Source organism: Ictidomys tridecemlineatus, chromosome 6 (genome assembly GCF_052094955.1).
Source record: "Ictidomys tridecemlineatus isolate mIctTri1 chromosome 6, mIctTri1.hap1, whole genome shotgun sequence".
NCBI classification, from domain to species: Eukaryota; Metazoa; Chordata; class Mammalia; order Rodentia; family Sciuridae; genus Ictidomys; species Ictidomys tridecemlineatus.
Window position 1 is genome coordinate 90,531,047 of NC_135482.1, and position 7,730 is coordinate 90,538,776.

Sequence of the window (7,730 nt, forward strand, 5' to 3'; positions counted from 1 at the left end):
AAATGGTTCAGGGTAAAATCAATTTTTTTTTTCAGAAAAGAGCAGACATATAAGGGAGTCTAAGACATGTCCACCACAGGATTTATAGAATGCTCCATGATGACCTAGACACTTCACATTCATAATGTGCTTTGCTATATTTTCACTGAGAGTTCAAGGGCTCTGCAATGGGAAAAAGGTTTGGGAGGTGATACTCGAAATTCTGATTTGGAACCAAGTTTACTGTTAAACAGAAGATCTAGATTTTGCTTTCCTAAATTTAAAGTATATATATTCTTTAACCTTGGTTCAAGAGAAATTAAGGTATGAAAAAGCCTGACTGTTCTTTCATCATATGGTTTTTAAAAGTCATAATTAAATTTAATGTAAGCCAGATATGAAGTTTTGTAGACCTCCCAAGGATCTTCATCCTTCATATTGTTGAAGTCAGAAGCTTATAGATTCAAAGTCAGCTTATATCTACAAAGATATTGATCTAAATCAGTTTGGTCTGATAAAATTATAATTCTTGTGACATGGTTTAACTTTTTACGATAACAGATTTGCTCCAACCTGGAATGGATCCAGGTTGGAGCAAATTTCAGATGTTTGAAAGAAAAAAAAAATACTGAAGGAGCTACTTGCACCTACAGGCTACACCTACACATAAAACTGACTGCACAGTCAGCTTGGGTGAAATTAGAGAGAAAACTGCCCAAGCATGTCAAATGTTTAAGCTTTAAGACCCTGGGAGGAATGAAACAAAAGAGGATGGGATCCAGGGGTGCTTTAGCATAATCAAACTGGCTCATGTCACTGAAGGCACAGCTGGGTTTGAGAGCTTACTGCTGTGAGGAAACTTGTAATTGTATTCCCATCCCACAGTCACCAGTGGACATGTGTAGGGTGGGTGTGTGTGTGTGTGTGTGTGTGTGTGTGTGTGTGTGTTTGTTTTAAATTTTCCTAATATAAAAGCAGAGAGAGAAAGATATTATGGAGAGGAAGATGTTTCTCATTTCTTTCTTTATAAATGTGCAATATCTTTGGTATCTCTGTTCCTGGCCTCCTCAATTTCACTTTCAACAACTTGCTATATAAGTGCATAATGCCCAGCACTTTGAGATGCTTTTATTCAATGAGAATTTCTATTAGAATATGACAAAAGTGTACCTAGGATATAGTAACAAGATCCATTAAATATATTAATTTTTATGCAGTAGACACATGGACAGTGAAAATTTTCATTTGTTTTTGGTTAGATATAGAAATATCGTCTGGAAATACAATGCACTAGATTAAAGCCCAAGGATTAAGAAGTAAGCATCCCAATCTGTTTTCCTAGATTCCCTTGTCTCTAATGAATTTTCAGTATGTTTCCACTTGTTGATTTGTTGATTTGTCAGTCATTTGGTGAAAGTGACTGACAGTGAAGTCAGGTTCATGAAACTAGGGACCAAAGGTCCTTTCTGGAAATGAAACCTATTAATATTTTTCAAGAGCCATTAAGTGATACATCACATGTCTGTTTACTAGATACATTTATTTCTATTGCAGGGACAGAGTATAGAGTTGAATATGTGGAGGGGGCATAAAGTTAGACACTTCAACGTAAGAGAAATACAAATTATCCTAACTTCCTTCCAAAGTTAAATACAAGTGGGAACTTACAAAAATATACAAGATTCACATGAATATTCCTATGGAGTATCATTATGCAGTTGGCTTACTCTTAACACTTTTCTAACAAAACAATAAGACCTTTTTAACATTTACGAGAGGTGGTTACCCCAAATACCAAAGTCAGTTTCGTATATTTTAGCTACTTAAAATATATATATATATATACACACACACACACACACATACACACATATACATACATATATACATACATATATACATATACATACATACTTTTCTATAATTTTCTGGTACAATTTGGGGATATTCCATACTCCCATAGACACACTCCTATTTTGATACTTTACCCATTTTCTGATATCTGATCTTTACAGCATTTATACAATTTCTACTTTACTAAAGGTTATTTTTCTAACTTTCAAATAGCCAAGTTGCCCTTGACATTCTGCCTGGAAATCTTTGCACTAGGAAGATAGATGAGACATAAATGGAAATATTTGTTTATATAATATAAACATCTGCATCTCTAGACATGGATTAATTATACAAGTTTTATTATCAACATATCTAGCTAGATACGAATTTAAAGTATGATTCTAGGTTAAGCAGTTAAGAGGAGTTGGGAATGTTATTGAAGCTCTTAATATTTCAGTTTGGACAAGGGTACATACTGCCTTCTTACTAGAGTTATTATTAATAATTGAAAAACTGCCTGCCAACAATGAAAATGATAGTTATTGGCACAACTATCAACTGAGTTTATAGAAGCATTTTTTATTAAGTGTTAATTATGATACTGTTATAATTATTCCAATATATCTAGTATTCTAAAAATAATTAATTAGTTTATTTAATCTCTATTCTATAATCCATTCAATATATATTAAATGTCCAGGATCTTGTAGCCATATCAAGTATATATGTGTATTATTTACTAATAGAGCAATACGTGTAAATTTTAAATTTCCCCAACTTTAAAAATTAGAATCTCCAGGAATTCTTCTGTGAAATTTTATATTAGATTGAATTAACTAACACTAGAGTTATTTTCAAACCCTTTTGCATATTTAAAATCAATTTTCAGGGAAATGGATGGCATTAGAGAAGATTATGCTAAGTGAAGATAGCCAATCCCCCCAAAAACAAATGCTGAATGTCTTCTCTGATATAAGGGGGTTGATTCAAAATGAGATAGGGATGAAGAGTATGAGAAAAAGATTACCTCTAGTTAGGGAAGAGGGGTGGGAGGGAGAGGGGGAGAGAAGGGGAATTGCATGGATGGTGGAAGGAGACTCTTATCATTATACAAATACAGGTATGAAGATGTGAATTTGGTGTCAAAAAAATATCTGTATACAAGATATATATATTTGTATATATATATTTGTGTATATATATATATATATATCTTGTATACAGAGATATGATAAATTGTGGTATAAAGGTGTATTAAGAATTGTAAGGCAATAATAATAATAATAATAATAATAATAATAATAATAGAGCTTAGGTATAAAAAGGTAATAATTCTGTATAAAAAAATGCCATACAATCCAGTAAATAATAATTTTGAGTATATATATAAACAAATTGGAATCGTTTTGTTAAACATATTGCTGCACTTCTGTTTTTATTGTATCTTCATTCACAGTGTATCTAACAAAAGAAAATAAATGGAAAAATAAATTAGCCAGTTAATTATTATTATAATATAATTAATATATATTATATTGCAGCCAAATCTATTAAGATTTTTTTCACATGACCAATTTAAGTTTGAATTTATTAATTAAATAATAATTAGAGAAGTATTTAAAATAAAAACTTCTCATATGAATTTAGATGCCCAACCCAAAGCAGTAGAGCCTGGGGATTGAACACATAGATTTTGATACCAAACAGACCTTGTTTAAATCACTATTCCATCATTTATGAATTAGTGATTTTGAAAAAAAAAAATTGTCATTTTTTTTTCTCTTCTGTTAAAAGTCCTCATGGACTTTCTGTGAGGATTGCTTAGCTTTTCTTACCTCATAATAACTGTTCAATAAATTTTATTGGTTGTTGTTGCTATTGTTCCATGTGTGAAACTGTAACACAAAGTGTGGATGTCAGGTGGGTTGTGTACTGCAAATTCAAAGAATGAAATTCAGGGAACACAAGGGTGAAAGCAAAGTAACAGTATCTATTAGAGTAATGGAAAGAAAGGGGAGCCCCCAAAGAGGGAGGGGTCCCAAGAGAGACATGCCCATGGGTGTCTGTTGTCTAGGGGTTTTTATGGGCTTGATCTGTCTCTATAGATGATTGGTAGGATATAGCATTTAGAAAGGGACCAATCAACTCCATTTTGTCTTCAACAAATCTGGGGAGAGTAGTTTTCAAGCCTTTATTAACATAAGGGTTGGGGTGAAGTTTTGTTGGCCCAAGAAATGCTCTTGAGAAAATTTTGTGGTTGACTGTTGCTAGGAGTGGGAGTAGGGGTAAAAGGGTAAATAAGGAAGAGCTGTCATGGCTGAAACTGTTAGGGACAGTCACAGGATGTTCCCCAGGCCTGATGTCTACTTGTAGGATGGCCTGATCCCATTGCCTTTTTCCCTCCCCTGAGCTCTTATCCTGTCTACTTATGGGTGGTCCATCTTCCTGCTTTGTCCCTTCAATGTATCATTCACCTAAAGTTATAGAAAAATGGAGAGATTATATTTTTAAGCTTGATTTCATAAATATATATATTACATTTAAAGTTATTTTTATTTTGTCATTTTGTATATGCAAATTGGCATATAAAATTGTATATATTTTTTGAACCATATGAATTTAAGTATCTAAACATTGTAGAATTATTTAATTGGATAACAAATTCCTTATTTTACATAGTTATTGGTTTGTGGTGAGAACTGAATGTCCACTCTTTTTGTGTTCTTTAAAAATAAAATATTTCATCATTTACTATTCTGCATAGCAGATCTACCAAACTTATTTCTTCTAATAAATGTAAATAAATATTCTTTAACCAATATCCTTCCATTGCTCCCTCTTTTAACAATTCCAATCTTTAATAATCACTAATCTATTATCTACTTCTATGGGATCAGTGTTTTTAGGTTCTATGTAAGAGTAAGATTGTGCAATAATTTTTTTGTACATGCCTTGTTTCACTTAACCTTGTTTCACTTAACATAATGTTCTCTAATTTCATTCATTGTGTTGAAAATGACAGGATTTCATTCTTTCATGGCTAAATAGTATTCCATAATTTTTATATACCACATTTTCTTTTTCCATTCCTCCACTGATAGACATAGTTGATTTCATATTTTGGTTATTGTGAATAGTGCAGCTTTGTACCTGATACTACAGAGGTTTCTTTAACATGCTGCTTTCTTGTCATCTGCTTATATACCCAGTACGGGAACTGTTCGATTATATGTTCTTTTATATTTTTTTGGAAGTGGGTACTGAGGATTAAACTCAGGGCAACTCCACCACTGAGCCACATCCCCAGCCCATTTTTTGTATTTTATTTAGAGAGAGGACTTCACTGAGTTGCTTAGTGCCTTGCTTTACTGAGAATGGGTTTGAACTCATGTTCCTCCTGTCTCAGCCTCCAGAGCCAAAGGGATTATAGGCATGGGCCACCACACTTAATCGTCTTGTATTTTTAATTGCTTGCCTAATTGTTATGACTAGCATTTCCAGTGCTATGTTGAATAGAAGGTTGAAAGTGAACATCCTGGTCTTATTTCAGATCTTAAGGAAAAGCTTTCAAAATTTTCCCATTTGATATGATGTTAACTATGAATTTTCATATATGGCATTTATTGTGTTGAGATATTTTGTTTCTATAACAATTCATAGGGATTTCTTTATCATAAAATAATGCTGATTTTTGTCATATAATTTGCTTATATCTATTGAGATATCATACGGTTATTGCCCTTCCTTTTCTTAATGTGTTATGCCACATTTATTGATATGTCTTTGTTGAGTGATCTTTGAATCCCTGAGATGAGTCACACTTGATCATAATGAGTAATACTTTTAATGTACTGGAGAATTCTGTTTTCTGGTAATTTTTGAGAATTTTTGCATCACATTCAATAGAAATGTTGACTCACAGATTTCATTTTTTGCCATATTCTTGGTTGGCTCTGGTATTAGAGTAATTCTGGCTTAATACAGTTTGAACACATTCTTCCCCTTCAACTTGTTTTGAGTAATTTGAGAAGTATTTGAGTTCTTTGATGTTTGGTAGGATTTAGCAGTGTATTGCTCAGGTTACCAAGGTTCTCTTTGACAAGAGACATTTTATTACTGATTCATTCTTGTTGTTCATTATTGGTCTGTTTCAGATTTTTTTTCTATTCATGATTCAATTTTAGTAGGTTGTATGTATCTAGAATTTTTTTCTTTCCTTCTTGGTTTTCCAGTTTCTCGTCTCATGTGACCATTGGTTTTTGTGATTAGAATATCTCTGTTCATTTCTGATTTCATTTATTGATTTTAAGCTATACTACATAAAGATTTATTTATTTTGTTTATATTTTCAAAAAACATTCTGCTTCATTGATCATTTTATTGTTTTTCTAGTCTCCATTTCCTTTATTTCTCTGTTCTTTTTATTATTTCCCTCCTTCTACTAAAATTAAGTTGAAATTTTTCTTGTTTTTCTAGTTTCTTGAGGTATAATGCTAGATTGATTATTGGACATCTATCTCCTTTGGGTATTGGTATCCATTTCAATAAACTTCCCTCTTAGAACCACTTTTGCTATATCCTGTAAGTTTGGGTATGTTGTGCTTCTATTTTTGTCTCATGAATTTTTTTTTTTTTTTACTTTTTCCTTGATCCATTGGTGACTCAGGACATGCTGCTTAATTTCTATGCATTTGTAACATGTGAGGCTCCCCTTGTTTCCAGTTTTTCAGCACTGTGATTTAAAACAAAAGACATTTGATAACTGATGAGATTTCAATATTTTAAAATTTGCTAAGAGTTGCATTATATTCAAGATGTGATTTTTCCTGATGACTTTCTCATGTGTAGTTGAAAAGAGTAGAATATTAGGCAAATTTTTATTTAATACAGTTTTGCTTTGATGTTTCTTTACTGATGTTCTGTCTGAATAACCTGTCCCTTGGTAAAAATGGGGCACTGAAGTTCCCTAACACTATAGAATCATAGTATATCTCTCTATAGATCTATTAGGTATGCCATTTTTGAGCTAGTACACATTTACATTTGTTATATCCTTTTGTTAAATTGATCCCTTTCTTACATAATGACTTAATCTGACTCTATAAATTTTAATTTAAACTCTATTCTATTTAAACATATCTATCAGTGCTCTTTGGTTTCCCATTTTCATGAAATATCATATATTGTAAATTCACTTTTAGTCCTCACATATGGAGAGGATGTCTTGTAGGCAGTATATCAGCCATTCTTTCTTTCAGTTGAGAATTTGCTCCTTTGATATTCAAGGTAACTACTGATAAGGCCTTACTAGTGCCCTATGTCAGTTTTGTATAGTTGTTTATTAAATTTCTTTCTTCCTCACTTTCTATCTTCCTTTGTACATAAGTAATTTTTTCTCATAGTATGTATGATTCCTTGCTTTTTTTAAAAAAAGTGTGTATTATAGATTTTTGTTTTATGGTTGTCATGAGGCTTATGAAAAGCACCTTATAGTTGCAATAGTTATTTTAGGCTGATAAAAGCTTAAGTTTGTTGATTACCCCCACCCCAAGTAAATCTGCACTTACTCCTAAAATGGCTTATGTTTTGAATTATTGATTAAACAATTTACATCATTTTATATTCCATGTCTTGTCAAATTATTGTAATTTTGATTATCGTAAATAGTTTGTGCTTTAACCTTCAAACTAAAGATATAAGTGATCTAGATACCACCATTATACGGAGTATTCTGAATCTGACTACATAATTTTCTTTCAATTTGGAGCACTCCCATTAGCATTTCTTGTAGAATAGTTCAGTGATGCTACACTCCCTCAGTTTCTGTTTTATCTATGACCAAAGTTCTGCTCTTCCCTTAATTTCAGAAGGACAAGTCTACTGGGTATAGTATGGTATCCTTAGATGGAAATTAT